Genomic DNA, 13,519 nt, shown 5'->3' with positions numbered 1-13,519 from the left:
CATATGCCTAGGCCTATATTTTCTTTTCCTCCCCCATCCCCATTTGGTGTCCAGTAATTATGTAGATCCACACAATCTTAAGGTTGAAAGACATTTTAGCTAATACGCAGTTCTGCCTTTATAACATGAATCCCTTCTAGAATATTTTTGAAACTGGTCAACCAGGTTTTGCTTGAATGTTTTTTATGGCCACACATGAAAGCTGATTCAAACGCCACTCCCCCCTTTCTTGAGAAGGTCTCGAGAAGATAGCTAGTGTTTTCTTCATCTGTATCACTATCCCTACATACTATGCTCTGGGTTTTCTTGTCTTGTCCTCTTTATACATCTGTCAAAGTAGAGAACCTGAAGCTGGTGACCAAACCCCTAAATGTGTCCTGATTAGTGAGACACATACAGCAACCCATCTGGAGAGGTCAGGGGGGATCACATCCTTCAGTTTTTCTGCAGGAGCTCCTGTAAAGGCCTGTCCTTCCAGGGCTGTCCACCCCAAGTGTAAGACTTTTAACTCTGAAGTAATTCATCTTATTTTACTTGGTCCATTAATAATCACCCATTCCTATTCACTTTAAGATTCTGGTCTGAAAGCTAGCCAGTTTCTGGACATCAAAATGTAACTAAAAAACAAAGCACGAGGAGACAAAACTGAGGAGCGAGCTCTGAGGTGCACTACAGTGACATCACTAGACTGTGCTGAGTACTCCAATGAAACCCAGACTCATCAGCTCCGACCCACTAACCCAGTAACTCCATCAGGAACAAATGAGGTCAGCCAGACAAAATAAGTCTTCTCATAGGTGAAGTGAAGAGGACCAGTTGGTCTTGACAGAGGAGGAAGGAAAGACGACCTCAGCAGGACAGGGTTGACTATTTTTGAGAGGATGAGCTCAAGTGGAAAGAGCTGTGATTCCTCTCGTCATTCACTGCACTCTGTATTTAATAAACCTCACTGCCACCACCACATACTTTCTGCCACTGAATACCATAAAGATACTGAGAAGTTGAGCTCAATTTTATTCAGAAAGGTAGAACAGTCCAGGCCCTGCCTCAATATGAATAGAGAAGACATATTCCTATTTAGTTAACCATACCAATTTAATTATTTTAAATGATCCCTTTGATGTTTCAGAATTTTAAAAAATTAGGTGTGGTTTACGTAAGGTTCACTATTTCAGAGTGTGTCTGAGTAGCATTTTGCACATTCACAATGTTGTATTACCATCACCTCTATCAGGTTCTCAAACATGATCTCAACACCCCCAAAAGGAAAAGCTCAAACACAGCCCCAGGCAGCCATCAGTATGCTTTCTATCTCTGGCTGGGTAGGGCCAATATATCGTATATAAATGGAATCATACAATGTGCGGCTTTTCTTCATGGCTTCTTTCACTCAGCCTGGTTTTTGAGGTTCATCCTAATGGACACATGTATCACTGTACTTCATTCCTTTTTATGGCATAATAACCCATTGTATATACATACTATAGCTCATTGATCTATTCATTAGTTAACAAACATTTAGATTGTTTCTGTGTCATTGACTTGCTGCCATGTGAGTTTGAAGACATGGCTAGTATGAGATCAACAGCCACTGGGCCAGCAGTCTTTTTGATATAAGATTACTTTTCTTTTATTAGGGGCTCATACAACTCTTATCACAATTCACACATACAATCAGTTGTGTAAAGCGCATTTGTACATCGATTGCCCTCATCATTCTCAAAACATCCGCTCTCCACCCAAGCCGCTGGCATCAGTTCATTTTTTCCAATCCCTCCCCTCTCCCTCATGAACCCTTGAAAATTTACAAATTATTTTGTCATACGTTGTACTGTCCGACGTCTCCCTTCACCCACCTTTCTGTTGTCCGGCCCCAGGGAGGAGGTTATATGTAGATCCTTGTAATCGGTTCCTCCTTTCTACCCCATCCTCCCTCCACCCTCCCAGTATCGCCAATGACACCACTGGTCCTGAAGGGATCATCTGGCCTGCATTACCTGTGTTTCCAGCTCCTATCTGTACCAGTGTACATCAAGTCTAGCCAGATTTGTAAGGTAGAATTGGGATCATGATAATGGGGGGGAGGGGAGGGGAGGAAGCATTTAGGAACTAGAGGAAGGTTGTATGTTTCATCGTTGCTACATTGCACCCTGACTGGCTCGTCTCCTCCCTGAGACCCTTCTGTAAGGGGATGTCCAGTGGCCTACAAATGGGCTTTGAGTCTTCACTCTGCATCCCCACCCCCCATTCACAATGATATGATTTTTTGCTCTGATGATGCCTGATACCTGATCTCTTCGACACCTCGTGAGTGCACAGGCTGGTGTGCTTCTTTCATGTGGGCTTTGATGCTTCTGAGCTAGAAGGCTGCGTGTTTATCTTCAAGCCTTTGAGACCCCAGATGCTGTATCTTTTGATAGCCGGGCACCATCAGCTTTCTTCGCCACATTTGCTTATGCACCCATTTGTCTTCAGCGATCGTATCAGGGAGGTGAGCACACAATGATATATGATTTTTTGTTCTTTGATGCCTGATAACCTGATCCCTTCGACACCTCGTGATCACACAGGCTGGTGTGCTTCTTCCATGTGGGCTTTGTTGCTTCTGTGCTAGATGGCTGCTTGTTTACCTTCAAGCTTTTAAGACCCCAGATGCTTTATTTTTTGATAGCCGAGCTCCATCAGCTTTCTTCACCACATTTGCTTATGTACCCGTTTTGTCTTCAGTGATTGTGTTGGGAAGGTGAGCATCACAGAATGCCAATTTAATAGAACAAAGTATTCTTGCATTGAGGGTGGACTTGAGTGGAGGCCCAATGTCCATCTGCTACCTTAATACTAAACCTATAAATATATGCACATAGATCTATTTCCACATCCTCATAAGATTACTTCTTTATATAAAGCTCTATCTATCACTGGCTTTGTATCTCTAGGCAACCCAGCCCAGGACATCAGGGCATGAACATTTACTACTTTTGACTCTTATCTTGTCGCTGATTTGCTTTTGCTTACTTTGAGAATATAATGAAAGGCAGGGGTCCAAGTTCATGCTTTTGCAAGTGGACCTCTAGCTGTCCCAGCAGCTTTTGTTTATAAGACTATTCTTTGCCCATTTAATGTTCTTGGGGCAGTTCTCAAAGATCAACTGGCAGTCAACATTGTTTTAACTACTAGAGGTCTCTTGCAATTCCTTTCAAATTTGAGAATCATCTTTTTCATTTTTATAATGAAAAAGAAAAAACCCATTACGATTTTGTTAAAAACTGAATTCAATTTGTAGATTGCTTTGGGTAGAATTGCCATGTAACAATATTAAGGCTTTCTTTATTTCGGTAACGTATTACAGTTTTCAGTATACAAGTCTTATTCCTAGTTATTGCATTCTTTTTGATACTATTTTTTGATACTTATGGAATTGCTTTCTTAATTTCCTTTTGTATTGTTTCTTGAGAGTAAATAGAAATACAACTAACTTTTTTGTTGTTGATCTTGTATCACGTAACTTTGCTGAATTTATTGATCAGGTGTAATAAATTGTGAATTCCTTAAGGTTTGCAGTACATAACGGGGCTTAAAAAGGGGCTTTTAAATTGTTCATAGGAAAATTCTATTTTCTTCAATTCTATTTTGTCCACAAACTTTTTGAAGCACCTTCATGTAAGATGTCAACTGTAAATAGATTTACTTATTCCTTTCTGTTTTTTATTTCTTTTGCACCTGGACTAATTACTCGGGCTAGAACTTCTAGTACAATGTGGAGTAGAATTATCATAAGCAGGCATCTTTGTCTTATTCCTGATCTTAAAAGCACTTCAGTTTTCACCAGTGAATATCACTTAAGTTTTTTTGTCAGTGACTTTGATCATGTTGAGGAATTTCCTTTCTATTGCTCATGTGGTAGTGGATTTTTTTTTACTTTGGCTGTTGTTTTGACCATGAGAAAGGTTAGATTTTAAAATTATAATTATTTTATAATTTATTAATATTTAAAAATATATTTTTATACGGGGCTCTTACGTCTCTGATCACAATCCATACATTCCTCCAGTGTGTTAAGCATATTTGCACATATGCTGCCCTCATTTTCAAAGCATTCTCTTCCCACTTGAGGCCGGTATCAGCTCCCCATTTCACCCCCCTCCCTCCCCAAACACCCTCCCTCACGAACTCTTGCTAAGTTATAGATTATTTTCCATATCCTACATCATCCTGTGCCCCTCAGCTACTTTTCCATTATTTGTCCCACTGGGAGGGGGTTATAGGTTGATACTTGTGATCAGTTTCCCCTTTCTCCCCATATCGTCCCCTAATCCTCCTGGTATCTCTGCTCTGTGTTGGCCCTGAGGGGTTTATCTATCCTAGATTCCCTGTGTTGCGGGCTCTTATTTGTAGCAGTGTGCATGTCTGGTCCCATCCAATTTGTAAGGTAGAACTGAGGTCATGATAGTGGGGGAAGGAAGCACCAAAGAACTAGAAGAAAGTTTTGTGTTAAGTCAGTGCCATCCTGCAGCTGATTGGCTCATCTCTTCCCTGTGACCCCTCTGTGAGATGATGTCCAATTGTCTACAGATGGGCACTGGGTCTCTACTCCATGACCCATACCCTGGCCCCCCTTCACATTGGGTATGATTTTGTTCTGGGTCTTACATGCCTGATATCTGATCCCACTGACACCTCATGATCACACAGGCTGGTGTGCTTCTTCCATGTGAGCTTTGTTGCTTCTGAGATAGATGGCCGCTTGTTTATCTTCAAACCTTTAAGACCCCAGACGCTATATCTTTTGATAACCGGGCATCATCAGCGTTCTTCACCACATTTGCTTATGCACCCATTTTGTCTTCAGCGATCATGTACGGAAGGTGAGCATCACAGAATGCCAAACTGTTAGAACAAAGTGTTCTTGTGTTGAGGGAGTACTTGAGTTGAGGCCCAATGTCCATCTGCAGCCTTAATTCTTAACATACCTATATGAGTACATACCCTGTTTCCCCGAAAGACATCCCCTGAAAATAAGACCTACTTACAGTTTTGCCTCTCGCTGAAATATAAGGCATCCCCCTGAAAATAAGACCTCCCTGATAATAAGCCCCCCCCCCCAAGCTATTGTAACTCTGTACTCTGGACCGTAGCGGCGGGCACTGCTGCACAGCTCACTGTTGGCCGCAATGCAGGCGGAGCAGACAGGAAGTGTGAGGTCTCCTTTAATAAAACAATAAATGCGTACTGTATTCTTCTTCTTGGAAAAATCAGACATCCCCTGAAAATAAGACCTAGAACATCTTTGGAAGCAAAAGTTAATATAAGACACTCTTATTTTCGGGGAAACGGTACTTCTAGACTCCTCTCATTACATATATATATATTTACATATGTACATGCCTGTATTTAGGCCTTTATAAATGTCTTTTGTCTCCTGGTTCTTTCCTTTATTTCCTTTTTATTTCCCTCTTGTCCCACCATCGTGTTTGGCCTTCATTTGGGTTTAGTAATTCTTTGCTGCTACATTGCCCTTGATTTGAGCCCCACTAGGCATCCTATGACTTCCTTCCATTGATTTTAGTTCACTTGTTGTTCCTTTGTCCCTGGGTTGGTTTCCCCCTCCCCTTCCTTTCTCCCATCTCCCCTTTTCCAAAAGGTTAGATTTTTATTAAATGTTTTTTCTGCATCAATTGACATGATCATGTAGTCTATTCCTAATCATTATATTAATGTGTTGCATTACACTGATTTATTTTCATGTATTGACTTACCTTTGCATTTCTGGGATAAACCCCATTTGGTTGTGGTACATAATGATTTTAATATGCTGCTAGAATTTGGCATGCTAGTATTGTCTTGAAGATTTTTCCATTATTGTTCATAAGATATGTTGGTTGATGTGAAGTTTTACTTTTTGGTGACATGTGGGGTCTGGTTTGGGCATTAGGGTACTGCTGGCTTGCAGAATGAGTTAGGAAGTACTCTTCTTCCTCTCCAAATTTTCGGAAGAGTTTGAATAGAACTGGTGCTAGCCAAGAAAAATCAGGAGATTTAAAAACACGGTTTCAGTTTGTTAGCTCATATTTCCTATTTCTCCTAGAATCAGTGTTGGAAATGTTTGTGTTCTAGGAATTTATCAACTTTATCTAGATTATCTAATCCTGTGTACAACTTTCTATACTAGTCACTTATAATTTCTTTTAATTCTGTGAGGCTGAAGTTCTTATTTTGACTCTTTTCTCTTTCAGTAGTCAAACTTGCTATAGATAAGTCCATTTTGTTACGTTCCTCCTTTGTAAGAGCTAGAATGTTGATTTTTTTCTTTTAAAATTCTGTTTCATTTATTTCCATTCTCAACTTTACTATGTCTTCCTCTTGCTGTGTATGGGCTTAATTTGTGCTCCGCTTTCTAGTTCTTCAACATATAAAGTTAAAATGTTGCTTTTTCCTTATGATTTTCTCTGTTTGCAGCTATGAATTTCTTTCTAAGGACTGTTTTGCTGCATCTCATAGAATCTGGTATGTTGTGGCTTCATTTATTTTCTTAACGCATACTCACCAATGCCGGAGAACACATGAAACTACCAATATGTCAGCATAGTAAGTTTAAGAGATGCTCTAATGAAAACCACAATTTTCTAGATCCCTGAAAAAGTAATATTTTCAAAACAGAGATGGTACATTCCTTAATAATGGCAAAAAGCAAAGAGAGGGTTTCAAATACCAAATGATGCGATGTACACATTAAGATTACATAGTATCAATGTAATCATTTAGTATAAATTGCACAAATTCCAACCAACATAAGATTCAGCAGTTGAGAAGGGTGTGATTATCATACATAAAGAAGAAATAGTCTCCTTATGATAATAATCTTCAGGAGAAGTGATAAAAATGAGAAACACTAAATATAAATGTAAAATGCAGATATGCATTCTCTCTATTTATATAACACACCATTAATGACGAGTCTTTTTTTTAAACGACGAGTCTCTTGATGATGTTATCTTTGTACGATTGATGTGACCCATGATTCAAGTTTCCCACAGATGTTATCCCTGAAATTTTCATCATCACATCTGTTTTGTGTTTCTTTCTTTTCTTCTTTTGCCTGTGCTAGGCACATTCAACATTCCTCAAATAGCGAGATCAGAATATGGCTCAGAGTATGCTAGCTGGAACATATTACTACCATATGTCTGAGGGCAGGGGTCATAAACCTTGAATTGCTCCTTCAAACATCAGTGGTCTTTTAACAGGATGTTCACTGCTCAGTTAGAAAATTACTTTCATTGACATGTTTCGAGGCACCTGCTAGATGTATTCCTCCATCTGCATTTCCTCATATAGATGGCACACGTGAAACTGGTCCTTTTACACATATAATAGATACACCAGAGGAGATGGGAGTTCAGATGTCTCTTACCAGTGCCCCTTACAGCATTTTCCTGGCATATAAATTCTTGTAGTCCATAAAATGCTGGTTTATACCAGGGATTGGCAAACCAGGGGCTGTATGCCAAAAAAGGCCCGTTTTTGTAGATGCTTTTACTAGAGTTCAGTTTATGTACTAGCTATGGCGGTGTTCATACTACAATGGAAAACATGAGTAGCTGCACAGAAAATGTATGGTCTGCAAAGTCTAAAATATTTACTATCGGGTCCTTTTTCAATAAAGCATTTCTATAAACTAACACTTCAATGGAGAGACAAAGGATGTAGTTTGGAGGAAGAGAAAGAAGTCTGTCTCCTTAAATAATACAGCTAAACTAGATAAACTTTCAGAAATGCAAAACTGGGCCTATGAGTTAATTTTTCAAAGTAAAGACTAACAAGGACATGAAATAATAGTATGATAAATAGGAAAGTTTATTTCTTAAATTCCTGAATGTTGACTGAATGTCTACAAAAATGTGTAGATACCCTGAAACAGCACCAGGAGACTTTGAAGATGGCTACCCAGAGTTCAAGTCTTAAATTTATGACATCGGGCAAATTACCTAACAAGAACAATTCTATCCCGGACATCTGTTTCCTCTTTTGTAAAGGGTACAGTACTAGTTAGCCCACAGGGTTGCTAGGAGAAATAAATAAGGCTTACATGTGTAGCATGGTTATTGATCTTAGTTAAAATAACAAAAATCTGTTTTTTTTCTTTCTCCATAGATTAGTACAGTCTAAACATCACACAAGAATGAAAAGATTCACAACTTTTTTGGTGTGGGTTTTTAACAATTTTTTAATTGGGGAGAGGGGAAGACTCTACTTCTATTTTACTTCTTGGGCATAAACTCTTTGTCCTAAATGACCTAAGGCTTTAGGAGACCTTGTCTGTCCTTGTTGGCTTACAAATCCCAATGGCTATGGTAAGATTGGATGTTGTAAATAGGGAAGAGAATAGGGGCAGCAGAAGTGACAGACCCCCAGAGAGGGTTGACAATTAGAGACTAAATCCAAAGGGGGATGTGACGGATTCAAGCTGTATCAACCCAGATTAAGAATGTCTTTTACAAAAAGTCAACTTATATTCAAATGATCCAGAAGTGTTTGTATGTGTGCACATATGAACATAAATAGAGCATGAATACAAACATACATACCGAGTGAAAAACATGCCTGTAAGCATGTATACACGTGGTAAAATGCCAACAGTTAAATTTTAATGGTGTTTACTGTACCTTGTACATTCGCTTTGGGTTTGGATTTTCTCAAAATAAAAAGTTTGAGAAAAGATTATTGAGGACCTGTTAGCAATTCTTTCAAATATATGCTCCATCTCTAATATTTACAAGTATTATATAGATTAAGTATTATATAAACACTACATAGATTTTATGTTATACAAATAGTAAATAGTAGAGCCTTAATTTAAATCTAGATCTGTTTAAAAGTGCTCTTTCCACTATACCATAAGACATCATCTTTGATTGTCTAGGAACTTATTTACCATTTATAAGGTTACTAGCAAAAGAGAGTTATAATTATTATACTCTATTAAAATTCTAAATAGATGACCAATCAGTAAATTCATAACAATAACCATTTTCACCTGCTTAGTCTGTGGCATTATCTGTACGATACTGCAAAGATAGGAGAAATTATATCTTTATAAACACAGAAAGTCATGTTTCAACCAACTGAAATGAACTTCTCAGCACTAAAATTACAAAAAAAATATGATTAATTTTCTTCAGAAGAAGTTGACAACCTAGAAAATTAAACACATAAAGCCCATGGAAAATATGAATAAGAAAATAAATGGCTACATTAGCCTAATACTTATTCAGCAACGAACAAACTCAGATCTTTTTTGCTGATTCTTCACACATTTGAGGAGCACTGAGGCACACATTGTAAACTATCTTTTTTCCTCTCCTAAATGAAAATGATGTATCAGTTCATATTATTGATTTTCCTGCCTGCTCAAAACAAATGAGAAGCACTATTGATTGCCACTGTTCTTGTCCTGGAGGTACCTCAGGCAAAAAGAATACAAACACACCATAGTGGACAGAGAATCAGGCAGAGCAGTCTCACCCCACTGAGGCAGCCTTATCCCAGGAAGAATTAGTACTCAAAAATGACATAGCACTCATTTCTATGTACATTCTTCAGAAAGAATCTTTCAAAGTCCTCTAAAACCTTGTCTGTGAAACATATATCTAATTAATGAATAATCAATGAAGGGTTATACCCTCAAACACTAATGTAGCCTAGATTAATATAATCAACCCACTTATTAGTAAGCTCCATCTTGAGGTATGTACACTAAATCTTTAGCCTACACACACACTCTCTCTCTCTCTCCTTTTTAAAGTAACTTTAATAGCTTGTATGATAACCTTTTTTTAAAGTTCTTTTTCTCTCCCCATGTGCTACATATACCATAATTATAATGTGAACTTAAAGTGGCCTTTCAGGATTAAGGATTAAGTCTTGGCAAAGACATTAACCAAAAGGTAAAGGAGGGAACTACAGTAAAGTTGGGCCAGTATCATTTATGGATGGGATTTCTATTTCGGAGGTACTCTAAATGTCATCTTACAAAAAGGTAGATGAATTTCCTATGTAAAAATGGTGTTACTCAGTCAGAAGGAATTAAAATCACAACACAATCATTTGGATAATCTTTATTCTCAAAAGGAAAATTGCATAAAATCTTGATGCATTTTTAAGTTTGCTTCCTCAGTAATACATTCTATTAAATGGCTTGGCCCAAAATTATACTACGGATAGTTTGATAGCTATTCACAATGGCATTCATCTAACTGAAAAAAGGCCTAATTGATGTATGTCACACCAAGTTGATTCTGAATTACAGTGGCTCTATAAAACAAAGTAGAACTGCCCTATAGGATTTCCTAGGTTATAATCTGTTGAAGTAGATTTCCATGTCTTTTCTCCCAAGGAGTGGCTAGTAGGCTCAAACTGCCAACTTTTCAGTTAAGCAGATGAATCCTCTTTTTAAAAAAAAATCATTTTATTGGGGACCCATACAACTCTTATCACAATCCATACATACATCAGTTGTACAAAGCACATTTGTACCTTCGTTACCCTCATCAGTCTCAAAACATTTGTTCTCCACGTAAGCCCCTGGGATCATCTCATTTCCCCCCTCCCTTTCCACTTCCCCCTCCCTCATGAACCCTTGATTAATTTATAAATTATTATTTTGTCGTATCTTACACTGTCCAACGTCTCCCTTCACCCACTTTTCTGTTGTCTGTCTATATGTAGATCCCTGTAATTGGTTCCCCCTTTCCACCCCACCCTCCTAGTATCACCACTCTCACCACTGGTCCTGAAGAGATCATCTGTCCTGAATTCTTTGTGTTTCTAGTTCCTATCTGGACCAGTGTACATCCTCTGATCTAGCCAGATTTGTAAGGTAGAATTGGGGTCATGATAGTGGACGGGGAGGAAGCATTTAGGAACTAAAGGAAAGTTGTATGTTTCATTGTCGCTACACAAGCAGATAAATTCTTAACCACTGCACTACTAGGGTTCATTCATTTCAAAACAAAGGGCTTAATTCACCTTTGTTTTAAAAAAAACTATTAGTCTCATTTTTTTAAATTAACATTTTCAAGCACTAAATAATGTTTTATCATTGAGTTTATTTCCTAGAAAAATCACACAGATGGTACCTAGTGTAGTCATATATTTCAAGAATTTTAAAATGGAGCCTCTGCTCTGTGTACATTCTAACAATTCCTGAATTTCATGCCTATCTTGAACCCATGAAATGGAATGCAGTCTTAATCATAAAAGCAAGCAGCTGTCCCGAGACTATCTTATTTGAGAGGGTAATGTGTAAAGGGGGAGAAGGGTATAAGACACAATTACAAGATTAGAAAAAAAAAACTATTACAGAAATGGTCAGAGATTTCCAGCTAGTCTTTAAGCTTTACCACATGCTATGCTTTGTTTTGCTCTTGATCAATGAGGAATAAAGAATCAAAATCATTCAGAGTAAAATTGGAACAGTAATAGCATACTTGCAATCCTTCGTTTTAATTTATGAAACTCACAATGGAAGTCCATTTGGAGTTACAGAGTCCAGTTGGTAAACTCAGGGATCACAGGGAAGCATCTCCCACGAAGTCACAACCAATTCAAACTTCAGAGGACAAAATGAACTCAGGGCAAAATATAGATGTTGGACTTTAGTAGCACACCAGTCATCTGTTAATTCTTTACAAGTGATTAAAAACAAGCTTCAAAAACTCTGAATTTTGGAACACTGGCATTTGTAGAACAATTGTATTATGATGCAAATTCAATTACATTGAAATTCCAGGGATATGTGAGCAATTATCAGTGTGTGGTTAAAGAATTCTATCCTGAGAATCTCATTAGATAGTGATGCAAACTGCAGTTGTTATCATTCTGAGAACAAAGGGATCTTGAATGAGTAATCAATAGCAACTGGCAGAAAATGAGACATTAATTATGATCCTCTCTAGTGTTTTGTCTAAGACAATATTTCATTAAATGCTTTGTGCAACCTGAATAGTTCCAAGTCATTACTAAGACTTCGGACAATATATTAATTTGAAGGGTGTGTGTGTGTGTGGGGGGGGGGGAAGGTGTATGCAGGGAACACAACAAGGGAAACCTGAGATGCTTCTACTCCTTTCTTGAGTCAATAAAAACACACCAACCACCACCCGCCAACTGTTATGCTCCTTCTTTTACAAGTCCCAAATCTTATAATCTCAACATGGTCTAAGGAAAATTTAATTATCATTGTCTATACTTAAAGTGTCAAGCAGGTTTGAGACGATAATGACAGTCATCCATCAACTGCATCCTACCAGCCCAATCAGCCTCATCTTACAAGCTTAACAAATAAGAAAGCAAATAAGCCTCCTCGGCACTATTACATTACTAATGCATGATAAGTTTAGCAGTTTAAGTTTCCAATCCTTTTTAATTATTGGTAACAGAGGGAAATTTTTACTACCTTGCTACTTCTTTTTCATCTATCCTCCCCCCTGCCCCCTTGCCTCCATTTTCCTTATCAGCCAATGGGAAGATAAGAGAGGGTGGGGTCTGAGATGCAGATTGAAAAAGAAAGGCTTCTTGAGAGGAATGGGAATATAAAGACAGCCCACCAAATGTCATTTTGATATACCCTGCATCTAATTAATTACAAAGAGCTTACTTTCAGAACTGTCTAAGCTTCCATAAAAAGAATCTCCTCTTCCAAGAATGCTCTATGGCATTTCTTGAAGGTAGGCAATCATGAGTTTGGTAGTGAACGCAGTTTAAGCACAATTTCCCCTCCTCTCTAAAGAGTGCAGTGTTTCTTAACATCTGACTTTAGAAATTGCCCTGTTAATAAGTCCCTTTGCTGGGCTTCCTGCAATGCTACCAGGGTGCTTCTGACCCTTTTCTTTTATGAATATAAAGGAGGCAGCTATGTGAGCTGCTGATCAACATTAGAACAGAAGAGAAAATGTCATTTCTCTGGGTTTTTATGGAAATAGTTTTATGGAAATAACGTGGGCCTAATATTTTCAAGAGAATTCTAATACTTTTGGGCCACTCCTCTTTTCCTTAATACTATGGAGAATGAGTACTACTGTTTTCTGATCTTTTTCATTCACGAGTACAATTAGGGACAATAAAGACCTAATGCAGCATAGGTGCATAGACACATAATATTTTTTAAGTAAATCATCACACACACACATACACTAGGCATCTTTTTAAAAGTTGAACTTTTACCCAGCTTCAACAATAGCTGCCATTCTGCTATTGCTGCTTCACTTATTCTGTCATTTATCAGCTTTTGTTCTCCTCTACCCTCTATGACAACAATCCCTTATTATCATGTCTGTGGGACCTTCCTTCCCCTCGCCTTCTGGCACCAGACTGTGTACAATCTCTAAAACCAAACCCACTACCCTCAAGTCGGTTTTGACTCAGAGCATACGGTTTTTGAGGCTGTACTTATTTACAGAAGCAGACTGCCTCACGATTCTCATGCAGAGCAAACGGTGGGTTCCAATGGCTGACCTTTCGG

General features: G+C 38.2%; 1 protein-coding gene across 6 annotated transcripts in view; it reads right to left on the bottom strand.

Moving 5' to 3' along the window:
• The window catches only part of TCF12 (transcription factor 12), a 346,882-nt gene that overhangs the window by 81,205 nt on the left and 252,158 nt on the right, over window positions 1-13,519 (bottom strand). The window lies entirely within an intron of this gene.

The sequence above is a fragment of the Echinops telfairi genome, unplaced genomic scaffold (assembly GCF_000313985.2).
Source record: "Echinops telfairi isolate 266 unplaced genomic scaffold, ASM31398v2 ScPeMD7_8;HRSCAF=38, whole genome shotgun sequence".
NCBI classification, from domain to species: Eukaryota; Metazoa; Chordata; class Mammalia; order Afrosoricida; family Tenrecidae; genus Echinops; species Echinops telfairi.
Note: the sequence above shows the minus strand (reverse complement) of the source record. Positions and strands in the feature narration are given on the sequence as shown.